The sequence below is a fragment of the Pyxicephalus adspersus genome, chromosome 1 (genome assembly GCF_032062135.1).
Source record: "Pyxicephalus adspersus chromosome 1, UCB_Pads_2.0, whole genome shotgun sequence".
In the NCBI taxonomy this organism is placed as follows: domain Eukaryota; kingdom Metazoa; phylum Chordata; class Amphibia; order Anura; family Pyxicephalidae; genus Pyxicephalus; species Pyxicephalus adspersus.
The window spans coordinates 41,397,275-41,415,185 of record NC_092858.1 but is presented as its reverse complement, the minus strand read 5'-3'; the positions used below and the strand labels follow the sequence as shown (position 1 = coordinate 41,415,185).

The following is a 17,911-nucleotide window of genomic DNA, read 5'->3' as shown; positions in this document are numbered from 1 at the left end:
TAAATCAAGCACAAGGAGAAGAGGAGAGGGGAGGAGAAGAGAGACTGTGCCATGTGACTTAGTTTTAAAAAGGCCATTGGCCACCTGTAAGAAATGTTTAAATTAGGTGTGTGAGTTGAAAGCCAGGTTAGAAAGGGTCAAGGAGAAAGTTGGCGCAAGAAACAAGACACTCAAATAGTTTGTAGGCGTATGAAAGGAGAAAGGGTATAGAAGCTAGATAGTCTGGATGATTCACATGAGGTTTTCTTTAGTATTAGAAGGACAATTGCATGTTTGAAGGAAAAATACTAGTGAATTCTAGAGGTTGACTTCTGCTCAATTTAGAATGCTGATGTTTCTGTTTATGGCAGCAAAGGTGCATCAAGTCATAGTGGTCATCTATCCCCACAGTTGCTCAATTAAATCCAACCATGTCTTGGTTTTGTCAAATTAGAATAATTTCCAATGATTTACTGGGCAAATTCCAATGGGTTTGGTTATCCCATTGGATAAATCAATACTTACATAGTGGCTTTAATAGATTTTTATTGTTCCCTTGAATTAGTTATGTACCATGTATACCTGGACCAGCGATGATAAGTTACACCCCTGGTTTCCTCTTCCTTCCTTTTTTCATCCACCTCCTGTCCTTCTTCTACCTGTCTCTTGATCCTCCTTCTTCTTTTTTTCTTGAGTTATTCTCATTTTTCTCTTTCCCATGTTTCTATAATATTAAGTAGCCTCCCAATATTCCAGGACAGTGTTTCGGTCTGGTGTACATATTAAGACCTTCTATTTGTATAATGCTTTATGATGTTTAAACTAATCTCTGTCCCCCTTGGGATTTTTTTTTATTGTTTTGTTTCTCTTGTTATATTTGCTTGAAAGCTACCTGAATTGTTCATGTTTTGAACTACATGTTATTTTCATTGTTGAAATTCTTTATTAGGGTAAACAGTTCAGTTCAGTGCAAGGACGGGGGATTGGGTACAAAATAAATAGGAGAAGGTTGTGTCAAGTGGGCAGATGGGGGACAATGGTGAAAGAAGAACTAACTGGGCTGTAGAAGGTGAGGCAGTAGTTACAGGTTGCTGGAGTAGTTGGTGCGGGAGCCCTAAAGTAAGCAGAGATATCACATCTGATTGTGTTGAATTGTTTTTTTCTTTTGTAGAGTGCCATGTTGGGGTGTAGAATTGAAGAAAATGTTTCAAAAAAGAAGTGTGGCAGTGTTTATAAAATTACCAGCATCCTGTAAAAAGACTTCTAATATAGGGAAGAAACACAGAGCACACTGAGGGGTTAGGAAGCATTGTGCACCCAGAAATCTCAGATGTTTGTAGTACCTGTAGCTATTTAGGTAAGTAAATAAATAAATCACTAGTAAGCAAAAGAGGTATTAAAAATGTTCTTTTATAGGATGCATGTTCATTTTTTTAATTCTTTAAACCAATGTTTCTTTTTTTGTGTGTGTGTGTGCAGCTGATTATACAGTCAGTCCTTTTATTTAAATAACAGAAAGGAAACCAACATCTGCTGTATCTCTTTGCATTTTCCATGTGGTTTGAAACTCCAATAATCAATGCTTCTAAGTGATCAAACCCAACACTGTACATTCATCAGGAAATCACATACTTTAAATGTTTTTGATTTATTAAACTAAAAACATATCACTTGCACAGTAGGAAGTGGCTGCGTATGTTCCAACATTTTCATACAGCATACAATTCCACAATCCAGGGTTAATATTGCTTGCAAATCTAGCTAGCTATAGGTTTACACTGTTTGGAAACGTGACAACATAAGAAAATACACATTATTTATAAGCCTACACAATGTGCTTTAATTGAAGCATCTCATTCATTGCTCTCCTCCCCCTCCTCCTCTTCTTTGACTTGTGGATGCTTAGGGGTCCCACAGGGATGGAAGGCCGTGGGTGGGGAGAGAACTTCAGAATTGGCAGCAAAAGCATCTCTTGGTCTGTGGGAGGAAGGAAGTGCGTCAGGAGAGAGTGTGGGCACAGGGACACGTAGATGCACTAAGATAAAATGCAATGGTCTCAAAATAGCCTGTGTGTGGCGAAGAGAGGAGAGTGAGATTGCAGCATGACGGACAAAATGACTTGCATATAAGAGCAATCAGTTATAATCTTATCTTTGCCACGTATGAGCCAATACTGCATTTATTATGCATAAATATCTACAGGACTCAGAAACCTATATACATGTATAGAAGAATATTATATAATAAGCATATATCAATATTAATAATAAACTTCATAATATTTATTACATTTGTATAAATGCCTACCGGTGTGACTGTTTGGGATAAAATCATTTATCTGAATGACTATACACAAATCAATCCAACAGATCAAGGCCAACTACAACAAAGTGTTTATAGATTTAGCAACCTATATATGTTTATGATTGCATTAGGCTGTGATGATCTACACTTTTGTTTTTATTATCAGAATAATAGTTAAAATACTTGTATTCATGACCAGCATAAGAGCTTTCGGGGACAAAACTTTAAAATATGTCTACCTGCAATGGGGAAATTCTTGGTTTAGCACTCTTTTTCCAATATTGTTCCCCATGGATGTATTTCACATGTCCCGTGAAACCCTTCTGCCCCATGTATGTTTCTCTTGGTTTTTATACAGTTTTATGAAAATTCTAGTGTTGTTTTATACTTTATTGATAAGAGTTATTTTTTTCTTTTCATTTTATTTTTACAAAAATGCCAAAAAAATAGATTTACCCATAAAATTAGACCTTAGTTCTAGGGGTAATCAACATAAAACTATTACAAGTAATTTGGTTTAAATTAAAGCCTTGCAAAGTCGTAAACAATATTATGCGTAGTTATGCGCATTTTAGTTACTTCTTGTGACCAAACTTTTGTGTTCCTAATGCAGAGAATGCTTTTTTTGGGGATAGTTGTGATTAGTCACTTAGCATTAGCCCAGATATTATGTTATATGATTTTGTGCACATATAAATGTGTTCTTTGAACCATTTCAATCATAAAAGGTTATCCAACTGGAATTTATTTCTCTAGTCAGTTTAGTATAGCTGCAGGAGTTTTATCTATAATATTTTATATTTCTGCTGTGCTTCAGGGGATTGGAATATGGAACCTAAAGTAATGGGTACTTATTATATTATTGTTTTTTATTAATAATAAACTGTATTTATAAAATGCCTTTTACATTAAATACATTTTAACCTCATAACATCAATAACAATCTTCTTGTATTTTATGATGCAAGCTTTGGAATATATCTCATGTTGTTACAGCATGATCATATAGATGTACAGCTTGATGTGTTTATATTTTGTATAAATATTCTTTATACTTTTTTACTGTATTTATAGCTGTATGTTCAAATTTCCTGCTTAACATGGTTTAAGTCAGCGCTGTCTTAGTCCTGAACAACTGTCTGTTGTGTTTTCTTGAGTAATACTCCTTCTTCCTACAACTTGAGGCAGTTTTATGATTTCCCAATGTTTTACCTAGTTATTTGGAAGCAGTCTTAATTAGGTTTGTTGCAAATCCTGGTACTGACTAACAGTATTGACTTTGTATTTCATGCTTTTCATCCTTTCTTTCAGCATTCATTAGAGTCTTTCCTGTGCTTTTAAATTCACACTGAAATTTTGTGGTAAAACCTACTGATATTTGTTTTTAGCCCAAGTAACAGTTAACCATATAATTACCTATAGGAATTTTCCTTCACTTTGGAACTCTTTTAGATCACATGTTATAAACAGACTACAACAACACAGAGGGGACAGTTAGGGTGCATTTTGAAGTGTTTGATAATTTACCTGTTATTTGCTGCTGTTTCAGCAGGTACACAGTTTTATATGGGTGGGAAGGTCTGCTTATGATGCAGAGGCCCTCTTACTGACCAAAAGACTCTAAAGCTTTGTATGTTTTTTTCTACGTCATTTTCATCTACAGACAGATATTTGACCATGCCTAAGCAGAGCAGCTCTTGATTCTTGAAGGAGCACTGTCATTAGGTCAACACGAGCTCCATTAGTAATGTAATCAAAACATTTACTTACTTCTAGTTTTCTAGATAAAAATAGCAATATACTTCAGAATGTGCAAACCATGTTGGATTTTTTAGGAAAAAAATTATATTGTATCATCAGGCTTATGTGTAAAGAGGCCACCAGATAGCAGTGTGACTTCTTCTTCAAATGATAACATTGTGAATCAGCAGTATTGTTGGAGAAAAGCTGTAATGGACCCATTCCAGGATATTCTGGCAATGCATGTCTCACCCTTCCTAATAAAAAAAAAAAAAATAGGAAAATAGGAGTGGTTGGAGATTACAGCTATGTATTATTTTTGCTACGCAATGCTCTTCCTGGTTCAAAAGCCCAACTATACTCCAAGCTTTGTTTTTTCTTTAGGATATTACATTAAAACTGACTCCATGATGAGGGACTGAGCAGAGTATACGTTTTTTAATGTAAAAACATCCAAGATAGATCTTCTCTTAGGCTTGAAAGTATCACTAAAGAATTAGAATTCTAAAGTGTTGCTTTAGCTTTCCTGTTTGTAATTTTACTAAAAGATCTGAACAAATTCTTTAAAGCAGTGGTCGCCAACCTTTTCGGACCTACGTACCACTAAATTTATGGGCTCTGGACCGCACATGCGCGGGGAGCCATGTGTCATGCAAAAGGGGAAGAAACATCTCCCATAGTGACATCATGATGCCAGAACCCGGCCACTTTACTATCGCAGGTCTGAGCCTTGGAAAGGAGAGTGGGCAGGTTGTGTCCAGAGACCGCCTGAGCCTACAATCCGTACAAAAGTCATGGTTCACAGCTCTGGCCAGTGTGCCCCCCCAGTGGGGTCCAGAAGCACAGACCACCAAAATTTTCCCGCAGACCACCAGTTGGCCTCTGCTGCTTTAGAGGATATTAACAAATCCTCTATTATAATAATTAAAGTGGCCGCACATGTAGCAATTTGAGATTAGGTTTGACCAATTACAAACAAGAATTTTATTCTACATTAAAACACATATTCCAAACTTAGTATATCAGGCACCAGTATAATCAAGTGAGGAACTTTATAATCTAACTTTATAATCGAACTGAGGATCTTTGGTTTAAAATTTGATTCAATTTAATTATTTTATACACATTAAATGATTTTTATATGATCATATTATTATATGTGTGTCAGTCTTTTGTTTGGCTTCTTGAAAGTGTGCATACAGGTACTATTCGAGAAAACTTTTTAGCCCTCTGACCAATATGACAATGGAGGGTGGTATAGATACATGGCTTAGCTTGTAGGTAAATAGAACATCCTTCATACAGAACAGAACTAAAACTGCAGTAAGACATTAACAACAATAGCAATTAAGGAAAATATTTCTAATCTTCCTAATAATTTTTTTTTTTATCAAATGGGAGTGAAACCATCGATTGCTTGTGAAATTGTTACTTGATCCAGTGGGCCAAGAGGGAAAATTGATTTAAAAGTAGCATGTTTTATCAAAACCAGTAAACTTACAGTTATCATCAGAGCCTAAGCATTTCCTCATTGCATGAAAACACTGTTATTTTGTATTTTTTTAAAGACCAGCTGAACATTAGCCAGTTAATATTGTAATGCTTTCAGCAAGCAGGGTGTAACAATTGATGAAGATAACACAAATGTTTTCCTGTATCTTCATGGATTACAGCAGTTGTTGGCACTGATGGTTTATACATTTATGGGATATATCAAGAAAAGTTAATGTTAGATATACTGGATGCAATTTTAGAATTGTCAGTAGACAAAGATTAGGCTATGCCGTAAGTGAAACTTTTTGGCTGTCTTAATAGTGTCGATTTAGTTTCTTCAAAATTTCTAGTTCCAGCTAGTGTTGCTAACCATCTGTAAATTTATGGATAGTCCCCCAAAAAGAAAGCAAATTGTATCTGTCTTTGATTTTTCTAGTTGTCTGTTAAAAAGGCCCTTTTATCTTTCATCCCCCAGCAAAGGTATAACATCCTGTTCCTTCCTGAGTTTAGCTACTGTTTGTGCTGCTCCCACTTTCCCAACGTTCTGCATGAGATGAACAGGCAAGACTTGTAGCTTAATAGCCATTCATTTAATTGTAGATGATCTTCTGCAGCATAAGGCACCATGGTTGTATGGTTCAATGATAATTCTGCTAAGCTTCTGCATGGGGAGTTTTGTATTTATACCAAGTTACAGCATGCTGACCAATAAAGCATTAACAGTATGTAAGATCACAACATAAGAACAAGCGATAGGGAGACTAACTACTACTAGCTATACAATGACCCAAATAAATAAGAACCTTCACAGACATATTGGCAATCTTTTTGGGGTGTATGCCCTAAAATATGTGCAGGAATATTGGAAGATGCAGGAAAATTGGAAGATTACAGTAAACACCTACACTTCATCCTCAGATGTCAACAGAACTGTCTTCAATACAAAAACAAGTCCAGCCGAATGTGGTTCCTACTAGCTACCCAGAGAGTCTAAAACTGTGATATATCTTTGTAGTTTTGTAAAAACAAACACATAGCAAGACCTTCAGCATTATTTTATTAACCATACATCTAGCAGCCCCTCTGCAGCATAAAGCACCATGAATCCATGAATCACACTGGCTAAGTGTCTCAATGATGATGATTCTGCTAAGCAGATGCATGGAGAGTTCTTTATGTATACCAAGTTGTACATGCTGACCAATAAACAATTAACAGTATTTATTTGTCCTAAATGACACATCAGATCAACATAAAGCAACAATTTGTCTATCTACTACTAGCTACACAATGACCTCCATAAATGAGAACCTTCAGACACATACTGGCAATTAGCTTGGGATGTATACCCTGATGTGGGGGAAAACAGCATACAAATTGGCAATATACGGTAACTAATTATGTGTTTCAACCTCAGATGTCAACAGAACTGATGAAGTAACTTGGAAAAGCTGTGAAAGATGTTTCACAAGTCCAGTTGAATGTAACCAACTGCTACTAGATACCCAGAGTGTCTGCTTATCTAAAAACTATAATAAATCTTTGCAGTTTCCAAAAACAAAGAAACACCAATATGGTAATGAGGGTGATGTGATGATCTGCAGCTTTGCCTTTGGCTGTTGGGCTGCATTTACAGCAGTGGGCCACAACCTTTTGGAGCTCACGGATCACTACATATGGACCCGGGACCGTGCATGCACGGGGAGCCGTGTGTCACTCAAAAGGTAAGAAACTTCCCCCAGAGTGATGTCATTAATATTATTATTATTATTATTAATAATAAACAGGATTTATAAAGCGCCAACATATTACGCAGCACTGTACATTAAATAGGGGTTGCAAATGACAGAGGAATACAGACAGTGATACAGGAGGAGATAACCCTGCCCCGAAGAGCTATAGGAGGGGGATATGTAGTGGTGGGAAGTAATGATGGTTTCAAACGATAGAGGAAGATGGGTAGGCCAGTTTGAAAAAATGGGTTTTCAGTGCTCTTTTAAATGAGCAGAAAGTAGGAGCAAGCAGAATAGGACAAGAAAGACCATTCCAGAGAGTTGGGCAGCTCTAGAAAAGTCTTGTATCCGTGCGTGTGATGAGGTTATGAGTTAGGAAGTCAGTAGTAGGTCATTGGAGGAGCGGAGAGAGTATTTTTTTACCAGGTCAGAAATTTAAGTGGGACAAGAACTGTGTAAGGATTTGAAGGCAAAGCACAGGAGCTTATTTTTGATTCTAAGGTGAAATGGAAACCAGTGTGGAGATCTGCAAAGAGATGCATCGGAAGAGGAGCAGTGGGAAGGACAGATGAGTCTGGCTGCAGCATTCATGATAGATTGTAGAGGAGAGAGTCGGGTTAGTGGAATACCAGAGAGGAGGAGGTTACAGTAGTCCAGACGTGAGATGATAGGAGCATGTACAAGGAGTTTGGTGGTCTCTGGGGACAGGTAGGGGTGGATTTTGGAGATGTTGCGTAAATGAAAGTGACAGGACTTGGAAATGTTCTGAATATGGGGGGTAAATGAGAGGGCAGAGTCAAAGGGTAGGAAGGACTCTGTATGTACAGTTAGGTGAGAGAATGAGACCCACACCACCCCCCACACTACTTTGTTGCCAGGTCTATGTGTAAAGTGCAGGCCTCCATAGGAGAGGGCAGCAGCAAAGGCAGAGTCAGAAGAGGAAAGCCAAGTTTCAGTAAGAGTCAGAAAGTTTAGAGATTTAGAAAAGAGAAGGTTGTGTATGGAGGCTAATTTGTTGCCAACATATCTGGCATTCCATAGACTGCCAGAAAAGGGGGTATGGACTTATGGGTAGGGTGAATGGGGATGAGGTTAGGAGAAGGGAGTGTCCTGCTGAGAGTATATGGAGGAGGGAGGCTGTGTGAGGGACCAGGGTTGGGTGAGAGGTCAGCAGAGAGTATCAGTATGGGAAAGAGGTGCAGGAGCACAGACAGAGAAATCAGGAGGGTGAAGGAGCAGAGAGACAATGAGTTATCATACTGGGAAGGACAGGGAGTAGTACCAACAAAGAGAGAGCAGGGTGAATAATACATTTTTACAGATAATTGTGAACCATATGCATACATTAAACAATGGGGCACACTGAAGTCCATGAGAAGCAGTCCAGTAATATGAGTTGAAGTAAAGCTTGTAAACTTGCTGAGTTCCAGGAGCGGGATATGATAATTCAGTCAAAGAGTTGGTTTGATGAAATACCAGTTCAAAATTGCAGCAGCAGAGGATGTGCTGGAGTCCAGATGGATAAATCAGTCCAAAGGCAGGAGGGGAGTGGCAGAGTAAAATAGTATTTCCAAATCTGTTCCAATTCCTGTGTCAATTCCCAGGATTAATTCCCATTGCACTTATAATTTTGGCACTTAGGATTTGGGCACATGACCTTGCCTGTTTGTTTTAATAAAAGTGCTTTGGGCTCCTATTATGGACGTACTGATCAGAGTATAAGGAATTTGGGATATCAGTTGAACCTGGGGAGGGGTTGGCAGGGAAATACATATCAATGTGCACTCAGCTGGAACTAAGGGATAGTGAAAAGATACATCTATGGGGAGATTAAAGTTGGTGCAATAAATTCACGATGCCAGAGCCGGCGATGAGAGAGTGTGTGGGTTGTGTCCACAGACAGATCCCGCCCACCGCATGTGATCCATACAGTAGACATGGTCCACCACTCTGGCCGGTGCGCCCCCCCCCAAGTGGGGGCTTCTCATGAAAGCGGACAACCGCTGGTCTCTGTGCTCACGTGGCCCAGCTGTCAAATGGCGGTGGCCAACTAGTACACGGACAAGGGGTTGGGGCCCCTGATTTACAGTAATACATATGCTGTGCTACAGCACTCCAGAGAATCTCAAAGCAACACTGTTGATTGAAACAGTGGTCAAGGGGAGGAATGTACAATTTTAGTTTTCTATCCTTTATCTTTATATCTGTTTTTTCTTTTTTATAGATATGCATGTATTAACATAGATATTCAACATAGTACATTTTCCAAGGTATGCCAAGAGTTAAGAACTTTATTACTTCTGAGATGTTGTGCCAGTCACCCTCCAACACACTAAAAAGCTCCTCTATCCACAAACACCCAAGGCGATGTTGCCTCCCACAGCCATGTATCTCAGCCCACTACATGTCTTTTAGTTTGACATTTTCAAAACATTTCTACCCACTCCTCCTATGCTAGGGGCAGAGTGCAGAACAGACTCATTAATTCCCATGACATTGATTAGTCTGTCTGAGTGTGTCAGTAATCATTTTTTATTATGTGTTTTTTATGTATCATATGTTTCAGTTATAGAATATACAGGTCAGTAATATTTAGCAATTAATAAACAATGTTCTCAAGGATTTGGTGTCACTGGACATTTTTTGTACAGTAGATTCCAATTCAGTTTTGAGTTCCCACTGTTAGAGGTTATTACCAGGGAAATTTACTAGAACACTTATGTACTTTTATTTTAGTGCTTCATTTTTTATGTTTAATGTTTTTACTATTTAAGGCAGATAGTCAAATACTGTATATATTTAAAAATGAATTAGTACATCCAGAGTACAAATAATATCCTAAAAATAGGTATATAATAAAAAAAAGTGCAGAGTGTTTCTCTGTTCTTAACAGAAACCAGAGTATTTGACAAATGTCTCGAGTGCAGTAAGCCAGTTAAGCAGTGAGCAGTGTGATCTGTCAACATAGATATTACAATACAATAAATCTATGTCTGGATCATTCGCCGTTTTTTAAAACAGTTTTTGAAATCTTAGCCTCAGAATCTGACCAAATGCCATGTACAGTTTGTAAACAAGAAGGAGAAATGACTGAGTATTACCAGTGTAACGGTAAACGGGCAAACGCTGTATGACACTGATTTTTAATGATTTTTTTACTCTTTAGTACAGATTTATTATATTATCTTTAACCCCCACATTAATACAAAAGTAAAGAATAACAAGCAAGAAACATATTACACTATCTTTATATTCCAAAAACAAAGTCAAAATGCAGAAACAGTGTGTGGAAAATGAAGTACACCCTCACCACTTCTATAAAAAATTAGAGGGAAAGTAGTGGCAAGGTGCTGTTAGTTAAAAGCACTTCAATAACTGATCATCAGCATCTAAAAAATTAGAAGTTTTGGCAGTTTGGTCTGGACTATTTTGGTGTGTGTTAACAAGGAGGAGGTTATACCTCATTAAGGATTTTAGAGAAGCAATGGTATGTGTTAATCGGGTAGGTGTTATAAGGCCATTTCCCCCAAAAATCCAAAAAGTCCATCATTCTACAGTAAGAAAGATTATTTACAAGTTGAAAACTTTCTAGACAATAAACAATCTTCCCATGAGTGATCGACCCAGGAAATTCACCCCAAGGTCAGACAATGCTGCAATGCTTAGAGAAATTGCCAAAATTCCAAGAGCTACATCTGACTTTGCACCCCTCAGCATGGTAAATAATAAAAATAATAACAGTAAAATTAGAAAAACACTTAACAAGTGTGGCTTGTTTGGGAGGGTTGCCAGGAAAAAGCCTCCTCTCTCTAAAAAGAACAGGGCAGCTTAGGTTTGAATTAAAATGGCTTTAGTTTCCATCTGAACAAAAACGTTATGACTTCTAGAACAAGGTGTTTTGGACAAATGAGACCAAATGAATGCACAGCACCACATTTCGTGAAACCATACACAGCACTACAGTGAAAACATCACATGCCAACTGTCATACACAGTGATGGAGGATGAAAATTGAGCCTTGTTTTGCAGCAACAAGACCTGGGCACTTAGCAGTCATTAAGTCCACCATGAAGTCCAATGTCCAATGTGGGGCCATCTGAGTGACAGGTAAATGTTGTCTGACATTCGGTCATGCAACAGACAATGATCCCAAGCATATTGAATCAATAATGGGGTGTGCTTAATTTTTCACACCTGGTCTCTCTATTTTGGTATACTTTTTGGTAAATAATGAATGACATGTTGGAGTCTGTTGTGTGCTTTTTTCAAATGAGGTTATTAAATATTTCTGGAAACTACTAAGGACTAGATGATTTTAATTACGGTATGTCCTGATATGTAAAACTTTAGATTTAAAAGGGAGTGTACTTTCTTTTTCTTATGACTATATATACAAAACTTTTCATATTCATAGTCATGAAGTGCAGGTTTCTCTTACACTTTGATTGTGACACCCTGAACTCACAGTATGTCCTGTAGTCTAAGTTATACGATGCTGAGTGTGATTCAGCACAGAATATTTAATGGTGAGAAGGAGTTACTGCAGGGACAGCTTTGTATTAGGTTAAAGTTGCAGTAAAAGATTTTAATTTCCAGCTTTGCTGGAGACATTTTTTTGTGTTAAATGATTTTTATTAAGTTTTTAAAAAGTAGTTATTTGCATACATCTATGACATAAAGGTGAGGAACAGTGAAATATTACATGTGGCAATAATAATTTCCATACAATAATAATAGCATACATGTACAGATAATTTGACAATAAAACTGTTTTGTACAGTGTGTTTTCCTTTGACTAGACCATTAGAGTCCATTTCCTAACCTTTGAACACGTAAAACAGTTAAACTACTAAGAAACTTGTGTCCAAAAACAGACCAGGTGGGGAAATAAACATTATACATTAACCATAATGATTGCAGGGTAAGTTGTTACAAACCAGATACATTTGTTAGGGGTATAGATCAAATTGCATATTGTTGTTGGAGACATTAAAAAAAAAATTAGCCCACAGTTAAGGTTTATTAACAAATGATGCAGCAATATTTAACCCTATTTTATCCTGGAAATATTAGAGGATAATTGTGCATTTTAATGACTAATCAAAAATTTGAATCAAATTTTTCATTTTCAATCATTTTTATTAGGTTTTCCAAGAATAGGAGTTACAGGCTTTGCAGTTAATGGAAAGGACAAAATATATACATAGAAAAGAACAACAAATATCAATAAATCAGAAGAGGGTTAACAACAAAAGTCAATAAATCAAACAAAAGTACAACAGGAGGGGAAGGAAGGGTATACAGCACCGTACATCTATCAAATATTAAAGATAAAAAAACTATAAAGAAGTATTGTTGGCAGAAGTGATAGCTGGTTGAAATTGCAGTGTTCCCACAATTTTTTTTACCTGGGTGAGAGAAAAGCTGTAGCTGTTTAGTAAAAAGTAGGCAGTTCATCCTAATTTACACAGTCACAATTTTAGTGTTCCTAGTTGTTTCTGTCATGGCTATACAGTAATTGTGGCTGCTTTCATCTGCCCTATTCTTTCTTCTAACTGTGTAATGCCTGCTCATTTTGTGTGCATTGTAAGGCAGAGCAGATAGGCTGTCTGTACTCTCATAGCTCTCTCTACACAAAGCCTAAGAGGTTGTCTGATGACAGCCAGGTAGTTACTAATAAGTGCTGAGTGGGGCGCCAGCCAAGTTCTGCCAGTCAAGGGGCAGAACTTCTTATGATGCTACGTATGAATACTAGTCAATTTCTCATTAACACAAATAATATTTACTTATTTCAACATAGCCTGATAATTAACATATTAGGCCTGATTTTTTAAAGTTGGAGGGCTGGAGAAGATAGACTATCATGTGAGACCCTGGGTGATCCAGCAAACTTGCTTCACTGATGAAAGTGAGAATACTCTTTTATCAGTTAAGCAGGTTTGGTGGATCACCCAGGTTTTTCCCAAACCAGGATCACTCCAACCCTGGAGAGCTTTAATAATTCAGGTCCATTGTGTGCTTCAAGCACTAGCAATTGTTTGCTTAGAAGCAAGCAGAATATTTATTGTATTGCTAATTTGTATAATGCATTGTGAAGATTGTTGAGATTTTTTTTCCAATGAATCAATTTTGTCAACATATGAATATTTAAAGTGACCTTTCTTTAGGTGGGTGGTGTGTGGGTGACCTCACCTTTTCTCTTAGAACCAAACACTGATACTGAACTCATAACAGAACTGACACTTTGTAGTTGGTAAACAAAACAATAACCATACACAAAATAGTTATTAAATGTTTAATAGGTTGCAACCAACTGAGAGGAGATTTCTGGACCTTTTAATGGTACACTGCTAAAAGAAACATCTTTTGTACATTTGAAATGAGTATATATAAATTATATGTTGGTGTAAAGCAAACCTGAGTAAAAAAGAAAAAATAATGCCAGATTAGTGTTTTGAGTGGTTCAGTAGCACTAAAGGAAGCTTTTACTGTAAGAACTGACTACATCACATTAACTATACAATATAAGAGATGACAGCAGCTTAAGCAGTCAAAACTTGGATTGCTGTGTTTTGGTGAATATTAAAGGACTCTGGTCTTTTATTTGTTATCAGTTCTCGGGCATCAGTTCTAAAGCTGGGAACACACCTTCAATATTTGTCGTTTGAATACAAACGATCAACGATTATTAACGATAACTGTGAACAATTGTATAGTGTCCAATTAGGTACATGCTGATAACGATACGATCGTTCAAAGATAAAGTACACATGCTAGATGCGATCGTTTGAACGATACAGGAAGTGATGTGTACCAGAGGAAGTGATGTAACGGAAATAACAGTCTGAGATTTGTTATAAAAAGAACGTGTGTACGAAATATTGGTCTTTTGAACAATGATTTGGCACACTGCTCCTTTATCTCTCTGTGCAATATGTCTTTCCAAGCCCTCCTAAGGAAGAACAAAGCAGCTTTTGCTATGGTGTATCTGCTAAGTGCAGAGCAAGATGAAGATGATGTGAAAGTTGTGAAGAAGCGCCGGGTTTGGTGTAAAGATTGGTTGATGGACCAAGACAACATTTCCTATGAGAATCTGCTACAGGAACTGCACCTGACATCCCCGGATGACAACCAAAATTACCTTCGGATGTCGGATGTGTGCTTTCAGAAATTACTTTCCGCAGTGGGACCTTTTCTGCAGAAACAAGATACCTTCATGAGAAGGTCCATACCAGCTGAACAGAGGTTGATCACCAGGCTAAGATACTTTGCCACTGGAAGATCTCTGCAGGACATAAAGTTCTCCACTGGGATCTCACCACAAGCAATGGGTCATGCCGGAGACGTGTGCAGCAATTATCGACAGCTTGAAAGATGAGTACATGAAGGTAGGTACCCCATACAATAATTAAACAAAAAAAATTACACTTTTACTTCATAAAAAAAGATAACCTTTTTATAACAAAGTGCAATTTTTTGGTAAGACTATAGCACATAAAAAGGTATAAATAACAATACATAACAATGTAATAAATAACATTGTTAACAGCAATATAAAGATACAGGAGGAGGGTGAGGCTGCCGGTATGGAATGGGCAAGGAATAAGTAGGGTAGTGTGGATTTAATTGGTGCATTAATCCTTTGTTGACCACATCGGTGACGATCGGCTCCACAGCACATGCTTGTTCTGGGGTCATCTTCCGCAGTTTAGCAGCAATGCTGAAGCCAAAGGCATCAAACTGATCCTCTTTTTGGTTCGGTGTGGACATAACTTGCTCTAAAGTTTGCTTCCTTTCCAGGACCTCTTGCTTTCTTTTCTGACTCCTAAGGTTTGAAGTCATCGAAGTGGATGTTGCAGCAGGTGAACTCTCCATTAGGTCACTGAAGGAGGAGGTCTGCAAGAAAAAATAAAACATAATATTTTGCATATTCACTCTTCTTATGTTCTCCTTTCAGTTTCCTGATACACCTGAAGAACGGCTGGTCATCGCTTCAGACTTTCAACCGTTCTGGAACTTCCATAGTTGTGGAAGAGCAATTGATGGGAAGCATTTAAGAATCGTCCCACATGCTTTTTTTAGCATCATGCTCATGGCAATAGTGAATGCACGTTATGAGTTTGTTTTAGTTGACATAGGCAGAAATGGGTGCATGTCTGATGGAGGGGTTCTGGAAGGTACGCCATTTCACAAAAAGCTGATCAACAAGCAACTGCACCTTCCTAAAAAAAGCCAAACTGTAGAGTTGATGAACTTTGTGTTTGTTGCAGATGAAGCATGTGCAATACATGACAACGAAATAAAACCATACCCTCAGAAGAATTTGGACCAACAGAAAAAGAAAATTCAACTACAGGTTATCTCATGCTAGGAGGGTGGTTGAGAATGCATTTGGTATTCTAGCAAATCGCTTCAGATTATTTCATACTGCTATAAATCTGCGCATGTACAAAACTGACAAGGTAGTCTATGCTTGCTGCATAATTTTCTACGCCGCAATATTTGCAGTGCATGATTTGATCCTCTAATGGAGCAAGATTCTGCTACAACAGCACAGAGGGAAAGCAGTAATTCCAATTCACAGTAATTCCAATTCACAGCAGTAATTCCAATAGCCAATTCACCGGTCTAGTGTCGGCTAAAAAAAAAACGAAACAAGTACTTGCAGTACTTCAACACCACTGGAGCAGTGAAATGGCAGGATAGCATGACATTTTCGAATGTAGAATGTAGAATGTTTTTTCGGTAACTTAGCTGGTCTTGTGTCGTGAAAATATCAGAAGCCTCATCAAGGCTCTGTGTACTTTCCCCTTCATCCTTGTTTTCCTCTTCCAGGCTGCACACGGACGAATGACCTTCATCTTGATCGGTGGTGAAAGACAAGCGGTTAAGGTACCATAATTTAGGTACATATACATCCTCTGTTCCAGCACCTGACCTTTTTTGAACACTGTGCACATGTTTTGGATCTCGTGCTTCACATAGTTAATGTTGGCCGCAGGATTTGTGCTTTTGCAGAGCTCAACCAAAGCATTGTAATGCCTTCATCTTTAGCTACCTGTTTGCATACTTCCCAGACTTCACCTTCCAAAGACAGGGTACTGTAGGTCTCTAAGAACTAACGCATGAAGTCTGGGTTGTTGAATGCATCAGGCCATGACCTCTGCAAAACATTTAAAAAAAAATCATTAGTTAACTTTCACCACTACACACTGAAATACAGCACAAAGACAGGCAAAGCAGAAACACCAACCTTAAAAGAATGTTTGTTCTGAAATAATCGTATGATCAAATGTTTGGACGAAAGCACGTTTATGACTTTGAACGGACTGCAGATTTCCCAGCACACCTTGCATGTCTGGTCACTTCCTGTCACATGATATCCTGTCATACTTGGGAGAGATGCCACAGCCAAGACACAGCCTTTCCAGGAGAGCATCTTTCCAGGAGGAGATGGAGGTGATGGTGGAAATTCTGGTAAAGAAAGATTATGATGGCAGGAGGGCTCATTACTCTTATCCAAATGTCAGAAAGGACCACATTTTGGAGACTGTGCAGAGCAGGCTGAAGGATAAATTTGGGGTTCACCGTTCCAAGAACCAGCTCAGAAAGCGGTGGTCTGACTTAAAAAATACAGGGTCATGCTGAATGTACTTAGACGTTGCATCGCCAAAAAATGTAAGTACAAATAATATATGTTTTTTTATTTATTTTTATCTATTAATTTTTATTTTTATTATTTTTTTTTTCATTTTGTTTTATTTTTTTATTTTTTTTATGTATTTTGTTTTTGTTTATTTATGTTTTTGTTTATTAAATTTGTTTTTTGTAGTAGGACGACGAGCATTGAAAGAAAAAAAGTTGGCTGCTAGGGAGGCTGAGTAACAGCCATTAGAGCCAGAGGTACAGCCAGAGGTAGAAGGTAGTATATTGTTATATATTTAACCTTAAAAATGCATGCCAAGTAGATTTATATTTTTTTCCCGCAGAGTTGATTATGGTTTCCCCTACAGAGCTCATAGAGGAGGAAGTGTGTACCTCACCACTGATTGACCCAGGTATGCACCAAAATGGTAGAGATAGGTTGAATATGATTATGTTTAAATTAAGTTATTCTTTTTTTTTCTGTACACATGTTTGGATTTTTAGCTCCTAAAGTTATTGCAGAGGGAGAGCAGGAAAGCCCTGAGCCATCAGCCCAGATGGAGAAAGCCAGATGTTTGAGGAGAGGAGTACCAAAAACTGTTGGTAAGCATTCATATATTGTGCATGCAAAATAAATGTCCATGTGTCAGCTTACCTTAACAATATCTGTGAATCTAATATGCTTCTTTTTCTTCCCCACACAGGTGTTATTTTAAAGAAAAAAAAGATGTCAAAGATAGTCGTCCTGCAAATTAGCATGCAGAAAATGTCAAAGGCACTGAGGGATGCAACTAGGGACCTGGAGGCTCTCAAAAAAGAGATGCAGCAAGCCCATTAGTAAACTCTTATTGTGTTTTCTATTTATTCTTTTTATGGTTTTATATGTTTTATTTCTGTTTAGTAACAAAACTTTTGTATTCTTCAAAAAAAATTGCATTGTGTCATTCATGAATATTTGGCTGCCAGGTAAGTTTTAAAATTGCGCTGGAAACTGACACAGAAAAGGAAGGATGGAGA

The 17,911-nt window shown here is 37.6% G+C and overlaps 1 protein-coding gene across 1 annotated transcript in view; it reads left to right on the top strand.

Annotated features, from left to right (window-relative positions):
• The first annotated feature begins 1,235 nt into the window (after positions 1-1,235).
• The window catches only part of NAB2 (NGFI-A binding protein 2), a 49,302-nt gene continuing 32,626 nt past the window's right edge, over positions 1,236-17,911 (top strand). Inside the window, exon 1 of the mRNA XM_072407740.1 lies at positions 1,236-1,336. The gene's annotated coding sequence lies outside the window, so the exon portion shown is untranslated. The remainder of the gene's footprint in view (positions 1,337-17,911) is intronic.